General features: G+C 45.4%; 1 protein-coding gene and 1 long non-coding RNA gene across 3 annotated transcripts in view; one reads left to right on the top strand and one right to left on the bottom strand.

Moving 5' to 3' along the window:
• plxna4 (plexin A4) overlaps positions 1–19,547 on the top strand; it is a 203,057-nt gene that overhangs the window by 41,064 nt on the left and 142,446 nt on the right. The gene's annotated exons all lie outside the window — the stretch shown is intronic.
• LOC115404337 (uncharacterized) lies at positions 12,355–16,444 on the bottom strand. Its single transcript, XR_003933334.1, has 3 exons — positions 16,121–16,444; positions 13,622–13,625; positions 12,355–12,596 (listed from the first exon to the last, which is right to left on the bottom strand). It is a non-coding gene; the product is annotated as an uncharacterized LOC115404337 (long non-coding RNA).

The raw sequence follows: 19,547 nt of genomic DNA, 5'->3' as shown, positions 1-19,547 counted from the left end.
ATTTTTATGGAAATTTAACTTTACCAGTTTAATGAGAAATGATACATTTGTCACAAGTAGGAATTGTTGAGCACTGAAGCTGCTTTTATTATTGCCAACTGTGATCAGGACAGAGTTTCCGATGAGTGTTACTGAGCTTATGTCAGATTATGTTATGAGAAACTATCAAACTCTGGAAGCAGTAGAAGGGTGATGGTTTGGACTGGTGGGTAATTAATGGCGTCAGACTGCAGGTAATCTGGGTGCTTAGTTGATGAAAGTCTCCTCCGATGCGGACAAAGTATCCCATGATGCTCAGGTGAGGCGGGAGCGAGTCAGCAGCGGCCTGACTCAACAGGAACACAAAGTGCCCTGATAGAGTGGGTGACATTGCCTGTGCATTCGTTGTGCTTGACTGTCAACCTTTGTGTGTGTGTGTGTGCGTGCACGCGCTTGTGTGTGTAACCGTATGCAAAAATAGCTGTTCGCGTTCAGGTGTGTCATTCAGGTGTGTATTTATAGATGCGATAGCTGTAGCTCGGCCTTATCCTTCCTTTTTCAAGGTTTCTTTATAATTGATGGGCTGTCAGGGGCTTAGCAGGTCTACACAAACGCACGCACGCACGCACGCACACACACACAACCAACCTTGGCAACCGCATCCCTGCAGGTTTGCGCCACCATGTTTGCACACACAAACACCAGTCGATGCCTTGAAGCTCCTGCATCGCTTTCCTGCTTCTCACAAACGGGAGGCTCCTGCGATGTGAGCTACATGTGATCGTATACTTTTGGTTGTATTTCTCTAAATTCAACCGTAATTAAACTGAGCCGCTGGGTTACTTGTAATGGTTTTTTTCAGCCTCCTTTAGAAATTAGATAATCAGACACGAGGCTTTCAGAGATCAGTTTTTACTATTATTGATATTATTTACAACGAACTCCTCCAAAATGGGAAGCAGGGAGAGCGTGGGTGAAGAGCCACAGAAAGGAGAGAGTCCGGCAGTGTGAGGCTGAAAAAGTGTGGAGGGCAAAATTGGCAAGCAGGAATAAAGGATGAAAGCTGGAGAGATGGAGAGAATGTCAAGAAAGGGTAAAGTGAGAGGGTGAGAGCGGTGAAATGGAGTTTGATGTTCATTTCACTCTCATGAGCCTGCACCTACTGAGAGGAGTACCAGTATGTGGCGGCGTATTGAGCTGTGAGTGATTCGAGTGGCTATTCTCCGCACTGTGTACGTGGATCTGAAAGGCTTGACCCAGCAGAGAAGTCGGCGAGTGGAAATGGCAAACTTCAGCCTGAGATCTCTCTGTTTTCCCGGCAGTCTGAACTTCGGCTGACTCCCGTGTGATGCAGGCTCGGGGTTAAGATGCTGACGTGAGAAGGATGAGTCAAGGTCTGAGGACATACGCGAATTGAAAGGCTGGAGGAGAATCTGGACTCGGCGCTTTGATCACGAAAAAATGATTTACCCAACGCCGCTTTCAAAATCTCTTTGTAGATGACTTTTCAAGCACTGAGTTCTCAGACCTTGGGGATGAACTTTGTCAGTTTGGATTATTTGTGCATCATTATTTGCTTTTGCATGGTCCCTGGTTCAGATGAAAGACTTCAGCAGCAAGCAATAATTATCCTCTTTGTTATAATCATCTTTGTTGTAATTTGGATAAGTATGTTGCATAAACATAAGACTCTTAGGATGGCCAGTGAAGTCAAAGTGAAGTCACTCGACCAACATTTCCTTGTGAAACTTGGGAAATGTGTTGTGAAATATTCACCTTGAGAAGATTCCAGGCAAGATGACGGCACGTGAAATCCAACAAATAATAGCAATCCTGCTCAGAAAGTCCCCCTCATTCTTTTCCTCCTCCCCACGGTTTCGTCCGTCATTCCGTCCCTCCTTCCTCTTCCTCCTTTACCGTCTCTATTCTAATTAACATGTTGTCTCACTGTCCAGTGAGAAAAGCTGGCAGCTTGCATGTGTTTACAAGCTGCTCACTTCGGATGCCTTTGCCAAGCAGGCATCGAGCTTGCATCATGAAGCAATTTAGACGACGGCAAACTGTCTTCGGTTTGCTGGTTATCACAGAAGCCGACGCCGCGGGACAAAGAAATATCACAGCGCTGGACATTCACTGACTCCCTCGGCAGGTTTCAGTTTTGCCATTTTCTATATGTCGAGTTGACCATTCGATTGAGATTCACCTCCGTTTACACAAACATAATCTTCGGGCAACGAGCGCTCCTGAATCGCTTCTCGCTCTGCCTCGCTCTAAAAGCCCACCTCTGCTCAGCCAGCTAATTAGCTTCTCTGTTAACATTCTCCAGCCATATGAAGTCTCTGTCAAGCTACTGAGTAACTATGTAATTACACCCAAGCTTCCCCTCTATCCTCCTCTCTCTTCCGTTGCTGGTTATCAAGTATGTAACCACAGAAAAACACTCAAAAGACACGCATAGACGAGTGCAAACTTCTAGTCCGGTGGCTTAGCAGCTCGGAATCCCCCTCTCATGCTTTTCCTTTGCATCTGAAACAGCACTTTGCAGTAATTACTTTTGCGTATCACATATCTTAAGGTTCTCATGGGGGTTTTGCATTTATCTAAACAGTGTTAAAACCGCAACAAAATTAAAGTGTAATAATTATATTTTCAATTTCGTCTCATACGTTCGCTTATGCCTTCGCACCAAATCACTGCATAGTTAATTTGTGGTCCGGCAGTGGAAAATCAATACAGGGTCTAGCAACTAATCACACACTGTGTTCCTGTATGGCGCAGTGGATGGATGGCGAGCAGTAATACTGCCACTGCCAGAGTGTAATTTCCCATCAGGGCCTCCCATGCTACAAATTTATACTGTTGTACCTCAGAAAGACACTTAAACTGGTTCGGGGGTGGAAGAAATTGCATGAAGCACCGGTTTTTAAATAATTTAGTTTTCCTGTAAACTCCAGCCATGATTACAGGTCCTGATTATTTGGGATGCATAAAATGTATGAGGATATGTCTTTCATTTTCTTGCATTTGTGCGATCAAAAACCAATCAGTGTATGTCACTGATTAATGAGTTTGTATCAGACTTTGCAGCAGTTTTTTTTTTTCCTTCTTCTTAGCTTTTTTTTTGGGTGTGTGTGCATTTTTACTTTTGCCTTGCTTCTTACACCTCCATCCTTTCCTGTCTGGCATCCTCTCCCTCTTCAAGTCCCTGTGATTTATGGCCGAGTGTGTGCAGCTATAGAGGACACACCACTGCAGGTGAGCCCTCTGCCTCTCCTCCCTCGCTCACCGCTTCCTCTCCCCGCACGCCCGCAGCCAATCGCTGCACGCCGCAGGTCTCTCGGGGTAACTAATGCCCCCACACACCTTTCCCTTTCCTCCACCTCTCCTTCTCCCTCTCTCTCTCTCTCTCTCTCTCTGCGGAGAATAGTTTGCCTCACAACTGGGTCATTTTGTTTCCTCCCTGCAGTAAACGCTCGCCGCCAGTCAGACAGGCAGGGCAGGGCCGTGCTTCGCGGCTTAGCCGAGCTGCACGGGAGACTTCTGGGACTGCAGATGCAAGAGCATGCCGTCGAGGGGGTTGTTTCTTGCACGTGGGCGTTTTGAGACCTTTTGAGACTACTGTAGACTGACTTTCAAAAGTGTGTTTGAGTGCATGTGGTGAGTGTATTGAGCATTTATAGTATTTTTTTGTTCGCCTTTGTGTTCTGAATATTCGATTAGCCACCCATGCATTAAGTCCCTTGCAAAGCGTCGGCCGCCTTTCAGTACACCTGTTAGTTTGTTTTGGTTTATTTGCACAGTCCTCCATTGCTCCGCTCTTCCACCTACTCATCTCGCAGACACGAATAGATGCACCCTCTAATGTAGCCGCAGTGGTGTCGGAGAGAGTTGCAATTTAGATTACTTTGACTCGCCCATTAAGCAGATGCCAGTGTAAACATCTCTAAAAGGGGTTCTCAGGTATGTCGGCCTGACATAAAGACGTCGGAGCGCGCCTCCGGCTGCTTCATGCACACAGTGTTGGAAGAGATGAAAAGGGAGCGAGATTGAGAATGTAAATAAATGAGATGGAAGGAGGGAGAGAGACAGAGGAATGCTCCGAGAGGCATGAAAAAGACGACAGGGAAGCATAAAGAAGGAGATAAATTAACATCTGTAATCTTGTGCACCTATCCTTACTCTCCAGTTTTTCTCTCACTTCCCCTCCTCACCCGTTCTTTTCCCATCCTCAACACCGACTTTAATAAGTAGATTTTTATCTCTGCTACACAAGCTCTCCCAATGGCTTATGGGTGGGGGTTTTTTTTTTCCTTCCCACTGCACACACAGAATGGTAATTGCCAATCTGCAGTTAGAGACACTGTTTTAAAGGGATGAGGCGGAATTTGTGTAAATGGAGATGAATTCAAATCTGGTTTTGTGTGTGTATTTTTGATGCTTTCACTTCACTTTCTCTGCACTTTATTTGTTCTAGATTTTTTTTTTTTACAAACTTCTAAGCTTGCTATTTTGCCCTCCAGTTTACATTTAGGGACATTTAATGACAATTTCTGCAATGGTTTGATAAAAATCACACACACCACTTTGGTGAATGTCTTTAGCAGCAGTGGGAGCTTTGATTTTTCTTTGTAAGTCCCTGCAGGGTTGTGCAGGTGGATTTGGGTTATCCCACTCCGCTTTGTGCCAGTTCCTTCAGACTGGATGAATCTCGTCCCGTTGCATGGGAAACTTCTCGGAACCGCCTTCTCCAGGTTTGTGTGACAGGCTGGTTTAGGTCGCGGCTTTGGGTCGGCTCATTACAGATCGCCGAGTCCTTGTGGGAATGAGCGCTGCTGTCTTGTTGGCGCTGATGCCCTCCTCATTTCTGAACAGTCTCCCTCACCTGCCTCTGTGAAACACCCTGATGGCGTGATACAGCCAAAACCATGGGGTCATGCTCGGGTCAGGGGTCATGCAAAAGGACCATCATAGTAACCTATGAGCAGTGGGATTCAAACCTTAAAACCTCTGATCCAACATTGTTTTGTTTAACCTCTTCTCCACTACTGCTGCCCACAAGTTCTGTTAATTCAGCTGTTATAAAATCATATTGAAAGAAATGGCAAGAAACCAGGAGAATGCTCCCCTCCTATTGGTTCCTCGCCAGTGTGGCATCAAGCTGGACTTAAAGATTAAGGAGCTGTATATATAGAGAAAGGTGTGTGTGTGTGTGTGTGTGTGTGTGTGTGTGTGTGTGTGTGTGTCCTCTTGACAGATACACCTGCCTAAATCCTCCAGGAAGCCAGCACCATGGATATTTTTTTTTTTTTTTATCCTTTTCTCATGTCCTTTATTCCTGACATTTGAGCACCCTGGGAAATTTGACTTCCAAGGGCAGTCTGATCCACCCCCCACCCCCCCACCCCCCCACCCCCAAACCTCAATTCTCCTTTTCTCCCTCTGTTTTCATTGTTGACTAAAACTCAACACAGCATTTCATCTACTACGCTCCTCCCTGGAGATGGAGGCCTAGTTTTTTTGCTCCCCATATGTAATCAACCTCTCCCCTTTCATTAAAGTTAAGCCCTCAGTACAGAGAGGAAGGAGAAAACCTTAGTCACCAAATGTGCTGAATATCAATCAGAGACGGAGTTTGGTGTAGAGAGAGGATGGCGAGAGGAGGAGGGCAATGCAGGAAGAGAAAGAGGAGCCAAGGCTGGGGAAATATCCACTCAGTATCTAATATGACAAAAATCGGCAAAAAAAAACCGAGACTTAGGGATTTTGAGACGGCGCAGTCCCGTCTCATTTCAATATCCCGCCCTTCATTTTATCTTCATTTTGGAGTAACTCCGTGTCTGTGTTTGGCTAACAAAGCCGTGAGAGAGCCAGGCAGGCACGTGGCCGTGGCCGTTCCATCTGGTTTGGCTCTCCAGATTTCTCCTCGTTAGACCATTATTGCCGTTTAGTCTCAGCTGCCCGCTCCTACAACTGGCAAACCAACCAAACCACTGTCCTCCTCTCCTTCTGCCGCCGCCATCGCTGCTTGGCTCCCGTCCGCGGTAGCGGCTTAGCTGTCAGCTCCAAGCCGGGTCCAGCCAGCTCTGCAGCCACATAAAAAGTGCTGTCAGTCTCAGAAAAGTGACACTAAAAAGAAAAAGTGTTTGCATTCTTGTGTGGAACCCAGCAGTAAAACTATCGCTCTACTTTTTGATGACTTCCACATTGATGGATGGATGAATCGATAGTATATTTGAGACGTATTGAAAACACAACAGTGACATTATTGCGTCATAATTTTAAAGGTAGACTCTGATTTAGCTCTATTTATTCTCACAAGTACCTTGTGTTGTGATACAATGCCCCTACAGTTTAGGCTCTAATTCCCTGCCGGCTTAGCGCGCTACAGATGTAACTGTGTGTGTTAGAACGTGTTGGCAGGCGCCCTGTTTCACACAGCGTGGGCTACAGACTTGGCCGACGAAGACACGCCAAGGGAGACACGATCTGAAATAGAAACATCACTCCCGCTCACTTCCATCCAGACGGACGCAGGAGCGGCACCACGGGCGCCGCGGCGCCGACGGGGACGCGCGATTGGCCGTTCCCTTTGTCAATCCGCTCGTCGGCTGACGCCGCACCTTGCTCCGCCGCTCCTCGGCGATTCGCTTTTCGATCCCACTCTGCAGACCGTGCAAGAGTTCATGAGGCTGGTGAACAGCTGCTGGATAAGCTACTCCGTTCTCATGTGCCAACGCGTCTATAGTCGCTAGTTGAATAATGAGCGTTTGATGCCAATTTGGGAACAGTGTAGTTTTTGTGGGTGGAGGGACGGCGGATGGGGGATGATATGCAAAATGAACAAAACGAGCAAATGAGGAGGAGGAATGGAGGATGCTTTCTCATCTCTCAGGGAAACGTTGTTTAGGCTTCATTTTTTTTCCCAGAAGAATGCCTGAAAAAGTGTCGGAGCACCGCAGAACTCAAAGCTGTTGTTTTTTTTTTTCATGCATATGATAAATTATATGCTTTCCCCTACTTGTTCTGCATTTTGTCTTGAATACTGATGTTCATCTCTTTCAAAAAACTTAGCAGCTCCAAGAACAACTGTTTTGTGAAAAAAAAAATAATAATAATAAAGAAGAGAAAATGTGTGAGCAGACTCATTTTAATGTCTGGAATAAAAATGTTGTCACCCTTCTTATCAATTTTAGATCCAGAGAGTATTAATATATAGTTGTGAACCACATGAATATTTGTTAACACTGCGACACGGCAAATAAGTGTGGTAACAGTTTCTCGGTGTTATACAGCCACATATATTTTATAAATGGTCTCTGCTTCTCTGGAGACGCTCCCGTCTGCTCTGCAGTGCAGTACTTTGTCCTCAGGAATAAAACATCTTTACGTCCCTCTAACTTTCCCTTGTTTAGGGAAATCATCACAAACAGCGGGACATGCTCCTGTGCAGAAACACACAGTGCACTCAAACACTTAACTTCCTCGCGTTAAATGGCCACTAATTCTCTGTATCAGGGGATTATGCGTAATTGATTTATGGACGAGGAGTGAAATTACTCATCATTTGAGAGAAAAAAAGGCATTTTGTCTTCGGGCTGGAGCGTGCCAAACTGTATTCGGAGCTAATAGTGGAGATGTACTTGGTGCCCAAGGCCATCCACGCAGCCTGTGTTCTGTACAACTATGACAAATGGCATAATCAGTTCACGGGTGCTAACAGTTGTGTGTGTCACAGTACAGCGTTTCAGTGAGACGAAAGCTGGCTTTTACTGAAAACAACTTTTTGTGTCCTGCTGGCCCCTCGTGCGCAGAATATCAACTATATACATATTAAAGTCTTCACTGCTGTCTCTCCTCTGTGCTTATTGCACAGCTTGGTTTTATGTAGTTTAGGAAAACATTGACCTCAAGCTATGAAATTGTCCCAAAGGTGCTTTCCACACGCTGGCTGCAAAATTGCCTCTTTCTTCCATCTCAGTTGGTTATTTCCACTTGTAGATGCTCGTGTGTGTGTATATGTGTGTGTGTGTGTGGATGTGTTTGTGTGTCAACAGAAATGTGAGCCATCTCTGAACACTAACTCATCAGAAGTGATTCATTGTGGTAGCGGAAAGTTGGGGGAAAAAACAGGATCTGTATCTACATTAGAATTGATGCGGGAGATCCATTTCAGTGGAGTTTGATGTTTTCCCTGGGCCCGCGGTTAATAAACGGCTGCTTTCTGAAAGTGGAGGCATGTCTCCCCTCGAGTTTCCCGTACAGCGATAGCATATCTCAACTGCGGCGGTTGCTAGGCGCCGTTGCTCGGCAACTGTTTATCTACTATTATGGGATTCGAGCGGCGCTCGATGGAGAAGTTAACATGGACAATTTGGCCCTGTGTTTCCGACGCTATTTGGTGTCAAATTATGCATGTTTTAGTTGCGGGTGTGGAGACTCTGCTGCCAAGAGAGGAAAGACCAGCTGCGAGTCAGCTGATGCAACACAGTGTTTTTTATGCTCAGTAATAGTACCGGACGACCAAAACAACATCCAGAAGGCGAGGGAGCAGAGACAGGCTGAGGGGTTATTTGATAAAAATCAATGTGCAGGTATCGAGGCTGTTGGGGAGTCATGGGAAATCTAGAGCGGACGCTCGCTATCGCACTATCCCGCCTCCTGTCAGTCATCGGTTGATCATTGGTGAGCCTTTGACCTTCTCAGACCATCCATTAAAAGCCGCCCCTCTTCAATCTGAAGCGACGCGCTCTACGCCGATCGTCGAGGTGGGCGCGCTCCAGCCGGCCGGGCTCACCGCTGGACGGGAAAAGAAGATGATTGATGCCAGGCAGAGGCGAATTTGCATGCCAATAGGACTGTGAATAGTCACTGATGGAGTGACGGGCGTATTTCTTAGCAGGACCCAAGGAAGCCTCCTCTCTGTGTAAGAATCTCCCGATGGCCTCCACATTTTCACATTATAAATTAGATTAATTGCATGAGCTGGAGGATTAAATAGGCATTTGTTGATGATAATGACCACCGTGATTGCTATGGCGCTTTGCATGTGATTAAGGCCACACTATCTCTGACTAAGTGGGATGAATCGGTGGAATGAAATGGTTTAATGTACAATTTCAATAACATTGGCACAGTTCAGACACTGTTGAATAGACCGGCATTAATATTTCCTTGACATGTCGGATCAAAAAGTATTCTTTAACTAGAAAATCTGTTCTGTCTGTGATGGGTGAAAAAAAAAAAAAAAAAAAAAAAAAGAGCAGACATTACTTCCTGGCATGTGTTCGCTAAGGTGAAAGATTTTCTCAGGACGCCAGGAACTAGTTGCTGTGAAAGTGCTACGCCGTAAATCCTGCATTGTCTTGTGAAACTGACTTATTGCTTATGAGATGGATATATTTATGGGTGTGTTTAAACAAGCTTGTGCTTGCTCGTGGATGCGATGAGCGAAGTGCTTTTACCGAAGATGAACAGCCATAAAGACAACGGAGGCGATGGCGTGTGTGTGTGTGTGTGTGCGCGTGGATACGTGTGCTTGTGCATAAGTGTGTGTGCTGTTAGGGCTTCTGTCCGGTTGATAAATGATCTTAGGGGCCAAGAGGAGAGTGTCTATAAAACGCTCGCCCATTCTTTGTGCGTTTTTCTCATTTTCCCATCCTCCACCCTTTCATCTAAAGACATCCTCTGTGTGTCTGTGTGTGTGTGTGTGAGTGAGTGTGTGTGTGTGTGTGAGACTAGTGTTAATCCCTCGCTGTGGTCTACCTGTGCAGATCAGCCTGTGTCAGCTGATCCTCCAGCTGTCCAGGTATTACTATGAAGAGCGGCTTTGAGAGAAACAGAAAGCTTTCCACATAAAAACGAGAAAGAGACGGCGATGCACAGAGAGCGTTTTCATTCACGTTCCGTCGTTGGTCTCTGCTTAATCCAAACCGGGTCTGGTCTTTCAGGTAAAAATGCAAGATTTTTCCTTAATAATGAAGTATTTTTGTGAAAGAAAAATTCCTAAATGATAAAAAAATGAAGAAAATGTTTGCGTTCTCAAGCTACAGATTATGCATGACAAACCCCAGATGACAGATTCATTAGTTCAAGTAGTTTTCACCTTTCCTTTCTGGGTCAGTTTTGAAGGATTCTGGCAGCGGTGGAGGAGCGTTTCATTCTCATTCGCAAAAAAACAAAGAATTTACAATTCGCTTCAGCTCTGCTTCTTTTCCCCTCTCTCTCTTATCCTTCATGGCAGTGATTCACAAGCATATTTCCATAATTAGAGCTTTCCACCACACTGACGGCACGAATGTGACTCTCTAAAGGTTAATGTGAAATCATAAAACGTAAAGCGCACCGTAAACGAACTTTACACCTATGCAAGGTCAATTCTTTGTCTCAAAGCTTGAAAAGTCTTCAAACTAAACATTACAGCAAGGGGGGAAAAATACCAGTTACAGCATTGAGTTTGGAGCTCTGTGATAGATGATTGTGTTCTGCAGCACCTGCTCGCTTTGACCATTACGGCTGTTTTTCTCTTTCCCTCAGATCTCAGCCAGCGGCTCCACACCTAACACCGCACAGGCACTACATAAACACCGCCCGGCTCCCGGCCTTTATATCATGGCGTCTTGCCCTTGTTTGTGCCAGCCACCTCATACTGTGCCAACTAACAACCTCCCGCCATATATACACACACATACGCACACGCGCGCGACGCAGGCAACCGCTTCCCCCCCTTCTAAACCAGCTGAGATGAAAAGGCAGCGGATCACACAACTGCTAAACTTTGATCAATCTGGCAACAAGTGTAAATAGGATCATTAATAGGGATTTAGCAGGGGGCTGCCGTCTGCGATTAGACGTACGCAAACACGCGCATATGCTTTTTTTTTTTTCCCAGCCGCCCGTACTTTAAAAAAGCTCATTTTGCAGACACACACAGATGCAGACACAGACAGTTAATTCCTCTCCTTCCAGAGACGAGAAGCAGCATGCAAACATAGTACCAGTGGGGTTTTTAATTGGGGTGTAATCTAAAAAGCGTAATTTGCCTAGAGTGGATGGAGAGATCTGACAGCAAAGCGTAAGAGCAGTGACGGGACGAGAGGATTACTGGGAGGGGAGGAGAAAAAAAAAAAAAAAGAGCGGGCTGAAAGCAAAAGTCGGGCAGATGAGCGTGTAAGATGGGAGCGTGAAAGCAGGGTGCGGAAAGAAGCAACACAAAAACACAAACGTATAACAAAATTAGCATTCGGTGAGAGGAGAATTTGCGGAGGGAAAAGAAGTCAGAGGGAGAAATTGGTTCAAAACAGTCAGCTTGATATGTTTCCCCAGTAACCTGTCACTCAATGAGGTCTCCATTCTCTGCCTCATTGTGTTTATGTGGCCTCTTCTCAGATTACAGCCGTTTGCCACATCAGATCTGGTTCTAAATGAGTCTCAATCCAATTCAAATCCACAAATTAGTGAGTCTTTTCCCTCCCTAAACTCCTTCGATATCTTTTGCCAAAACCTGATTACATCGCTTTTTATAACCCACAAAACCCACAAAACCCACTGGTGCTGTGGCTTTCCAGCTGCAAGCCTCTTATCTATCAAACAGACTAATGAGTATGAAGCTGACCGCCACCAAGCCGAGGTACAGGGGGAGGAATCTGTCCATATTGTGCTGTGCATGGCTGGTTAAAGCCTCCTCACACACTCGACAGAGGTATTGTGCAGATAAAATAGTGGAACAACTGTGATCTCCCAGCAGGGATGAATTAGGATCATCATTTCAAAAAATCTAGCTTGCCAACTCCGTTGCCTTTCATCCCACCCCAAATGGCTTTTTTTTTTTTTTTTGCCACCATTCTTCTCTTTTGTGATCCCATTTCAGAGCCTTTTGTTTGCCCTTTTACCGAAGCACTTTATTCCTAAAACGTGTTAGCGTTAAGCTATTTGTGGTTTGAATCATTTAGTCATCAATTTACTGGGCAATTTACTCAGCACTGGCTATAGATCATGCCTGGGAGCACACAAAAGCAGTGACCAGCGACTCCTCTCCGCTATAATATCATTATCTTTATTCATTGGCTCCGGCTTCCCTTCTGTGTTAGCTTCAATTATGATGAGCATGTGTTTATCCAGCCAAGGTCATATAGTATCAGTCTATTGTTGGGTTTTCAGATTGACTCTGACCTCAACCCTCACCTTAACCCCTGTGAACCTCGACCCTCGACCTATGACCCCGCGTTTGTCCGTGATGTCTATAACGTCATTGTGCGTCCAGTGATCATGCCAGATCAGGAAGACGGAGCGGCGAGGAGCAGCTGTTGCCGATTGTTTAACCGGAGCCACTTAAGCTTCACCGATCCTGAAGCTTCAGTCTTTGGGTGTTTTTTATTCTGTTAAGGTTTTTTTTTCTCTCTCTCTTTCTTTCTTCACTCATTTTCTCACTACACCTTTGGCTCTCCCTTCTTATAAAATAAAATGAGCCGAGCAGTTGGCATTTTGCTTTTTTGGATGGCAGGCTTCTCCTCCATCTTCAATTATGTATGCTGAACTCCTTACTCCCCACAGCTATGGAAGCTCGAATACACACATGCACACACACACACACACACACACACACACACACACACACACAGCTTTGTAAATGCATGTGCCGAGTGCTGGCAGTGATATTTTCGTGGCTTTGTTTTGGGAAGGGAACCTGGCAGCTTCAGTATGGAGAGTGCAACACACAAGTGTGGGACTATTATTAGAGATGAAAGCAAAGGGACTTCCACTTTCCTCCCTCCCTCTCTCCCTCTTTATCTCTCATAACAGTTGTGACATAATATTTCAGACTTAAGACCTGCAGCGACTTCAACACACACACTTTTTTTTTTTAACTGCATTTCTACTGTATATCTTTCTCCCTTTCTTCAAAAAAAAAAAAAAAAAAAAAATCATCCAGCAGCTCATCTCCATTGTTTCTTACAGGCTCCCTCATTTCTCATCCGTCTAATATTTTTCCCTTCAGGCAATTTTTATTTTCCACTTTCATGCAATTCTCTCCTTTCATTAACTTCTTCATTCCGCTCTAACCCGGTCGTCTCCACGCTCGGCTCGGCAGCCCTCCCCTCCCTCCCGGTCCGCCCTCGTATGTGTTGCTGTTTGCACTCGCTGCTCCGACGGAGTCTCCGGCACGGTTAGGTAACGGTGTGCGGCGTGCCCTACTGAGCCGCGGTGAATAATTCAGTCAACAGGACACAGGGCTATACACTCGTATGTCAACTGGAATTACAAATTGCGAACTACTCCACGATGGAGAAAGTGGAAGCTCCGGCTCGGCAGCGTGGCCGATAAGCGAGCCGGAGACTCGGGCAGAACGGGTAAAGCGGCGAAACTACGAGGCGTGTTGCAATTGTGCCGCCGAAACCAAAGATAGCAGCCACAGCTCTAAACTTTCCTCCCTGGGTGTCGCGATCAGACCACGCTGCGACGTGACATCTCAACAACTGATAATTTAATACATTCGAATTTGTTGCCTCGTGTCAAAAAGCGGTGTATAATTTAAAATCCTGCCAGACGGCGCTGTCATATGGGCTGTTTTAAGCAGTAAGGCACAAAATAGTCAGCCGGGGTTGTTTTGTCGCCATGGAGGTGGAGGGTAGGGGGGAAAAAAAACCTGTCTATGGAGAGGAGATGAGTCACTGGGACAGAGGAGGAGAGTGAGGAGAGTAAATAGGTAATAGGAAGGGAATTTAAGGGAACCAAACAAACAAAATTGCCAGGAAAGGCTGCCTTCGATAAGAGTAGGGGGGGATGATGAGAAAAGAGAAAAAGAGGGGCGCTATGAATCAGCGAGTTAGATAAGAATCTAATGAGGAGCGTGTCTGAGAGTCGTCCACCCAGACGGACTCAGCCGCCGACCCTGGCCCGATACCCAATCTATTGATCCCACTGAAGCTATACCTTTTGTGTTTCTTGTACTCTTTCTCTGCAGCGGCTTTCCTGCCTGTCCATATTAATCTTGATGAGATCAGCCAGTGTAAATCTGTTATTGCCTCTCTCTCTCTCTCTCTCTCTCTCTCTCTCGTGTGTGTGAGCATTAGTTTTTGTTGTGCAGCTACTTGCCTAATTCTCTTTTCGCTCTGGCTTTGCCCTCTTAATAGTTGGCTGCTGTGTGGTTGATGGTTTAAGTGGCACAAATGGCAAACATTATGCAAATAGTGATTAAAACACAGTGAGGAAATGAGACCACGAGACAGTTTTTTTTTTTTCCCACTAAGTATGAAAAACTATTTCTGTCTGTTAATTCAGTTGGTTTTTTTTTTTCTCTTATTGCCAAAGTTTTCAGACGTTTGTTCTCCAAACTCACATGGTTTGCATTATTTATCGGTGGGATCATTCTCAATCAACCGATTTGGTGCTGAAACAAAAGGTTATCAGACAAGCCACAATACATACACACACACGCACACACACACACACACACACACACACACACACACTAGCATCCTCATTCAAAGCGATTTAAGTCGTTTCAGAGTAAAATATCCTCCGTTGCGACACTTTATAACTCCATGCTGAGGCTTGATTAGAGGCTGATTTAATGCTCTCTAAACAATGAACTCCAATTAGGATGATGGATGCAGACCATAACAAACATACTACTCTTTCTTTTTCTTTTTTTCACTCTCCTCCCCTTCATATCTTCTCCTCCTTTCCTTTCTTTCATTGAAACTGTTTTTTTTTTTTTTTGTGGATTGTGCTCGCATGGCAACCGCCTGCTCCGACAGAAGTGTTGCCATGCGAGAGCGTTTTGACAACTGCGGTTGTAGCCGCCCCGTATTACTTATTAATTGGATGTTCACCTCTTTCAGGATGTCGTATGTTACCTAATTAACTCCAGAGTCCAGTTTCTTCTGCAGTGATTTAAAGGGTTTTGAATCGCATTGCTTGCCTTCTGTATCTATTATTATCAGTTTTATGTAGAGTATATTTAATTGGCATGGGGTTCAGAGAATCTGCAAATTAAATTATCTGGATGCGGCTACTTATTTTTATGTTATGATCAATTGATTTCCAAATGCCAAGCAGTTCTTCCCAAAGCTTCAATTGCAGCCTAAAAGGTCAGCAACCATAAAAAAAAATGAGTTAAAAAGCATAAAAACTACAGTAACCTTTTTTTTTTTTTTTTTTTTTTGATGATTAAAAAGACATGAAGGCATGTTTTCAGTTAACTCTGTACATCTATTGATCAGATACTGGTTATCCCTCCCTTTAGACCCTGAAAGCTCCATTTGATTATGAATTCACAAACACTCAAAAACGTATGGAGTTGTATTATCTTAACTCTGTGATCTGGTTTCACACCCGGGAGCCCCCTGCTATCAGTCCGGCACACATCCACCTTGACACGTCCCATCATTGGAAATCAGGAGCACTCAAGGCTCTATTTGGAAGCAATTTTATGCATTTTTGATCTGAAACTTGAAGAAGCTCTTTTCCTTTCCATGCCGGCTTTCAATAAATTCAGATGATTTCCCGTGTCATTAAATGCTGGATTTGACTTGCAAATCGCCTCCTTGTGCCTGCTATGAAGCTGAGATGAATGCACAGTAGCCACACACACACACACACGCACAGACTCTCTGGTATATCCAGACGTACAGAGGCAGACAGACGGCACTTACATAGCTCATGTTTAATTAAGCGATTTGTCTGTGAGAGAGAGAGAGAAAGAGCGGCAGGCTCTGTACAGTGGAACCAAAATGTGTGTTTTCTTCGACAACTTTTCCCTTTCACCGCTCAATATCCTGCCGCCCTATAGGGGGCAGTACATATTAGTGGCCTCTTTTGTCCTCTGCCAGCATGACCAAGGTAAACATCCTCCTGGATTATCTCTTTCATTCTTTATCTCGCCCTCTTCCTCCTCTCGCCCCCTCCTTTCTTCACCCTCTCACCCGCCTTCTCATCTTCTTTCACACTCTCTCCATCGTGATTCTGTCTCCTTTTTCCGTCTCAGAGATGAAAGCCTCCCCACAGCTCTTTTCACTCTTCCTGAAGCGGCCCAAATGAGGTGGCTTATCTGATGAATTCGCCCCCCCCCCCCTTCCCACCCCTCCTTCCTTCACACAGGCAGAGAAACACACACACTCTCCCTCACACACAGCTGTAAAACAGTCCTTTTTCTGCTCATGTACATATGCATGATATAAACATATGCAGAGACTTGATAATAAATGAAACACCCACGCATACGGCGTGCCTGGGGCCACGGCGCGCCTGCTGGGAGATCCGGGGCCCTGGCATTGTGCGGAGAGGTGCCTGGCGTCGCGTCCCCGAGGGTGCTGGGCTGACTGCGATGTTAGGTTATTGGGCCCTGCTCAGCAATGTCCTTTGGTCTGCTCTGCAGGGGGGGGGGGCGGCGTCAGGGAGTGCATGAATATGACGGCTTTTATTAAACAGTAATCCCAGCAGCTGTTGTTTAGCCGGGCATTTCCCTTCCCCCAGTTGGCTTTGTATTTCTGTTCTCCCTATTATTTGTAGTAAAGTAACGATTTTTCATGTCACAAAAGCCAACCAGTTCTGACCTTGACCCGCTACCTACTTTGTTTACTTTTACAGTCGACCATTAATTTTCATTCAGTGATTCGTTGCTGAACTGCAGTTCCAGTGTCCAGCAGTTTCATTGAGAGCTTCATTCCACTCGTTTGGATTCGTCCAGACCAGACCTGAAGAAACCCTGAGCATGTGTCCACCACCTTGTTTCACTGAGGTTATCCAGACTAATGCGAGACAATTTTTTTTGCCAAATGACAGAGAATCTTTTATTCCTCGTGGTCTTAGAGTTCTCTAAATGTCACACCACAAACTCTAGGCAAGCTTTCATATGCTTTTAACTGAGTGACTTGTGTCTACCAGCGCTGGCATAAAGGCCTGATTGACGGAGCACCACTGGGTTTTTCCCTCCGTATGACTGCTGGATTCCTGGGACCCTTTTGCCCAGTTACTCTGTTTAGCCGCACGGCCTTCTGAAGAAAGCCCTGGTGGTTTTAAGCTTCCTCCACTCCTCTATTATTGAGGGCACTGTGCTCCTGGGAACACTCAGAGCTTTAGAAATGGTTTTGTACCCTTGCCCTGATCCATGCTTCACCACAGCGTTATTGCGGAAGTCTGCCGAGACAGTCCCTCGGACTTATTGCCTTATTTTATTTGTCTGGCATGCAACGTGAATTGTTGGATCTTATCTACACAGGTTTGTGTCTTTCCAAACAGTTTTATTGTGTTCTGTTTTCTCCACGGAGGAACAGATACCACGAAGTTTACCTTTGATGCGTCCCGAATACTGAAAGCCCCGATACTGTCACTTCATCATGAAAGCACGGGGGCCCCCAGTGTGTGTGTGTGTGTGTGTGTGTGTTACTCGTCCTCTTTAACGTCGCGGGAGAATTAATGAGTCAGAGGGCAAAGGATAAAAGTGCAGCTGTACACTGGCACCTGCACTCTTCACACCCAGCCCCGTCTACCTGCAGCTGGCTACTGATTGAGCTGTTCCCCACCCGGGAGACCCCCCCCCCCACCACCACCACCACCCTTCAACCAGGGACACGTGTGTCTCTCGCTAATTACACCCCCACAAGACCAGCTTGCAAAGCCGTCACCCCATCCTCATTTTCAGCTGCTTTAATAAGAAGGAAAGATACAGTAGTTTCATCTCTTCCTGCTTCCTGTCTGTCACCCAGGGTGTGATCCCCCCCCCCCCCCTCGGGCCTCTGCCCTCCCCTCTGGGCACCATGTGGAGGAAGGGCCCGAGCTTTGTTTCCCTGTCTAGACCCTGACATCAACCACAAGGGGAGACGGAACAGAGAACTTAATGATTGGTTCAGCAAATGTGCTTACTGAACACCACCCCCCCATCAACACACACACACTCACACACACACACACACACACTTCCTCATTTGTCATTCATCTCTCCATCACTGACAGGAATTACAATGGTGCCGTCTGTTCACCATATCATTAACATGTCCCCCACTGTACGTCTACTGTTGTACGCATAATTAAAGATTATTTTAATCTAATTGTCATAGATTTTAAGCCTAATGCTACAACCAGTAAACTGCATTATCCACTCCTTAGCCGCCCGAATGCTAATTCAGCTAAATAGTCCCACGACTTGTGAGTTGGGAGCTGAAGTGACAAGTGGCGTTTATTTAAAAGAAGAAGAAGAAAAAAAAAAAAACTTCCATCCACCAGTGTGTGCCTGTTTGAGCTTGTATTTTGAGGCATAAGACTGCACATTTGAAATATTCACATTAATAAAATCATACACAACCGATCACAAACTGGCTTCTCTTAAGTGTGTAACCTGTTATGTCTCAACGTGGCGCTCAGCTAAAACTGTCGCATTTTTCATTCTTATTTTGCGAGGTAAACATCGACTCCCCTGATTAATTTGAACACATAATTGGGAACTGATTATATATTTCTAACTCTTCATGAATACATTTACTTTGTTTTACACAGCTCATCTCCGAGGAGGAAAAAAAAAAGAACTTGTATTGTGTAATTCAACTTACATATTTACTCATTGTTTCTCATTAATGCATCATTTAATCCCCTAAACTCAAAGGAATGAAAATATTCTTAGTTAACAGACTTTTCAGGACTTAAAACCCGAGGTTTCAGTAGGAAAACTCTGCATTGTGCTTGTCTTCACCTCAGGATGACCTGCAGTTTGGTGAGTCAGACGTTACACAACTTCACGTTTCAAGACGCCACATGGCTTTGGGGCAGTCCGGCACCACACACACTCGAACACACACTGTGTCAGCCTCTATTTGGTGCATGATAAAACCCTACAGATCTGCATGGAAATGCAAATAAATCCATAACGCCACGTGCCAGCGTCTATGGAGAGGTGGACTCTTGTATTAAAATGCATGAGTCTGGGGGAAATGGCTCTCTCAAGCTGACACTCTGTTGTGAGCGCTAATGAGAAATCGGACATGACTGCTGACAACTTTAGTCGCGACTGTCCAAACAAGAGATGGACGTTGGCCTTTCCTCCGCCGTGTTTGTTTGGCTTTGTGTCTGTGAGTGCAGTCAGCCAAAGGACAGAGTCGGCGCTGGTGAATGATAAACACAAAGCCGCCGACTTTGTGTGCAAATGTGGCCTAAATGTCCGGGCGGCAATGTGGCCGAAACGTATCGAGCGGCCGTTAGATTTAGCAGCTTGTGCACAAAAGTTCTCTCTCTCTTTCTTTTTCTTTTTTTTTTTTTTTTGGAGATCTTTTCCAGTTTAAAACTGAGTGATGTTACATACTCTGTGTTTAGCAGTTCACTGTCCTCTGAATTTGTGTTCTTGATCTCAGTGTTTTAAACTGCGTCACTTTTTTGGTGTTTTGGATTAATTGCAGTCGGAACAGGTTTGTGTGTGTGTGTGTGTGTGTGTGTGTGTGTGTGTGTTTCTGTGTGTGTCTGAGTGTGAGAAATTCTGGCCCCTGGCTCTTGTTCTCTCTGCAGCCAGTCTAATGAGCACACAGACTTCTGTGAAACACACAAATACAACTGTAACTACTAGTACACACACACTCACACAC

The sequence above is a fragment of the Salarias fasciatus genome, chromosome 17 (assembly GCF_902148845.1).
Source record: "Salarias fasciatus chromosome 17, fSalaFa1.1, whole genome shotgun sequence".
NCBI classification, from domain to species: Eukaryota; Metazoa; Chordata; class Actinopteri; order Blenniiformes; family Blenniidae; genus Salarias; species Salarias fasciatus.
The sequence above is the reverse complement of the archived record's forward strand: the minus strand, read 5'-3'. Positions and strand labels throughout refer to the sequence as shown.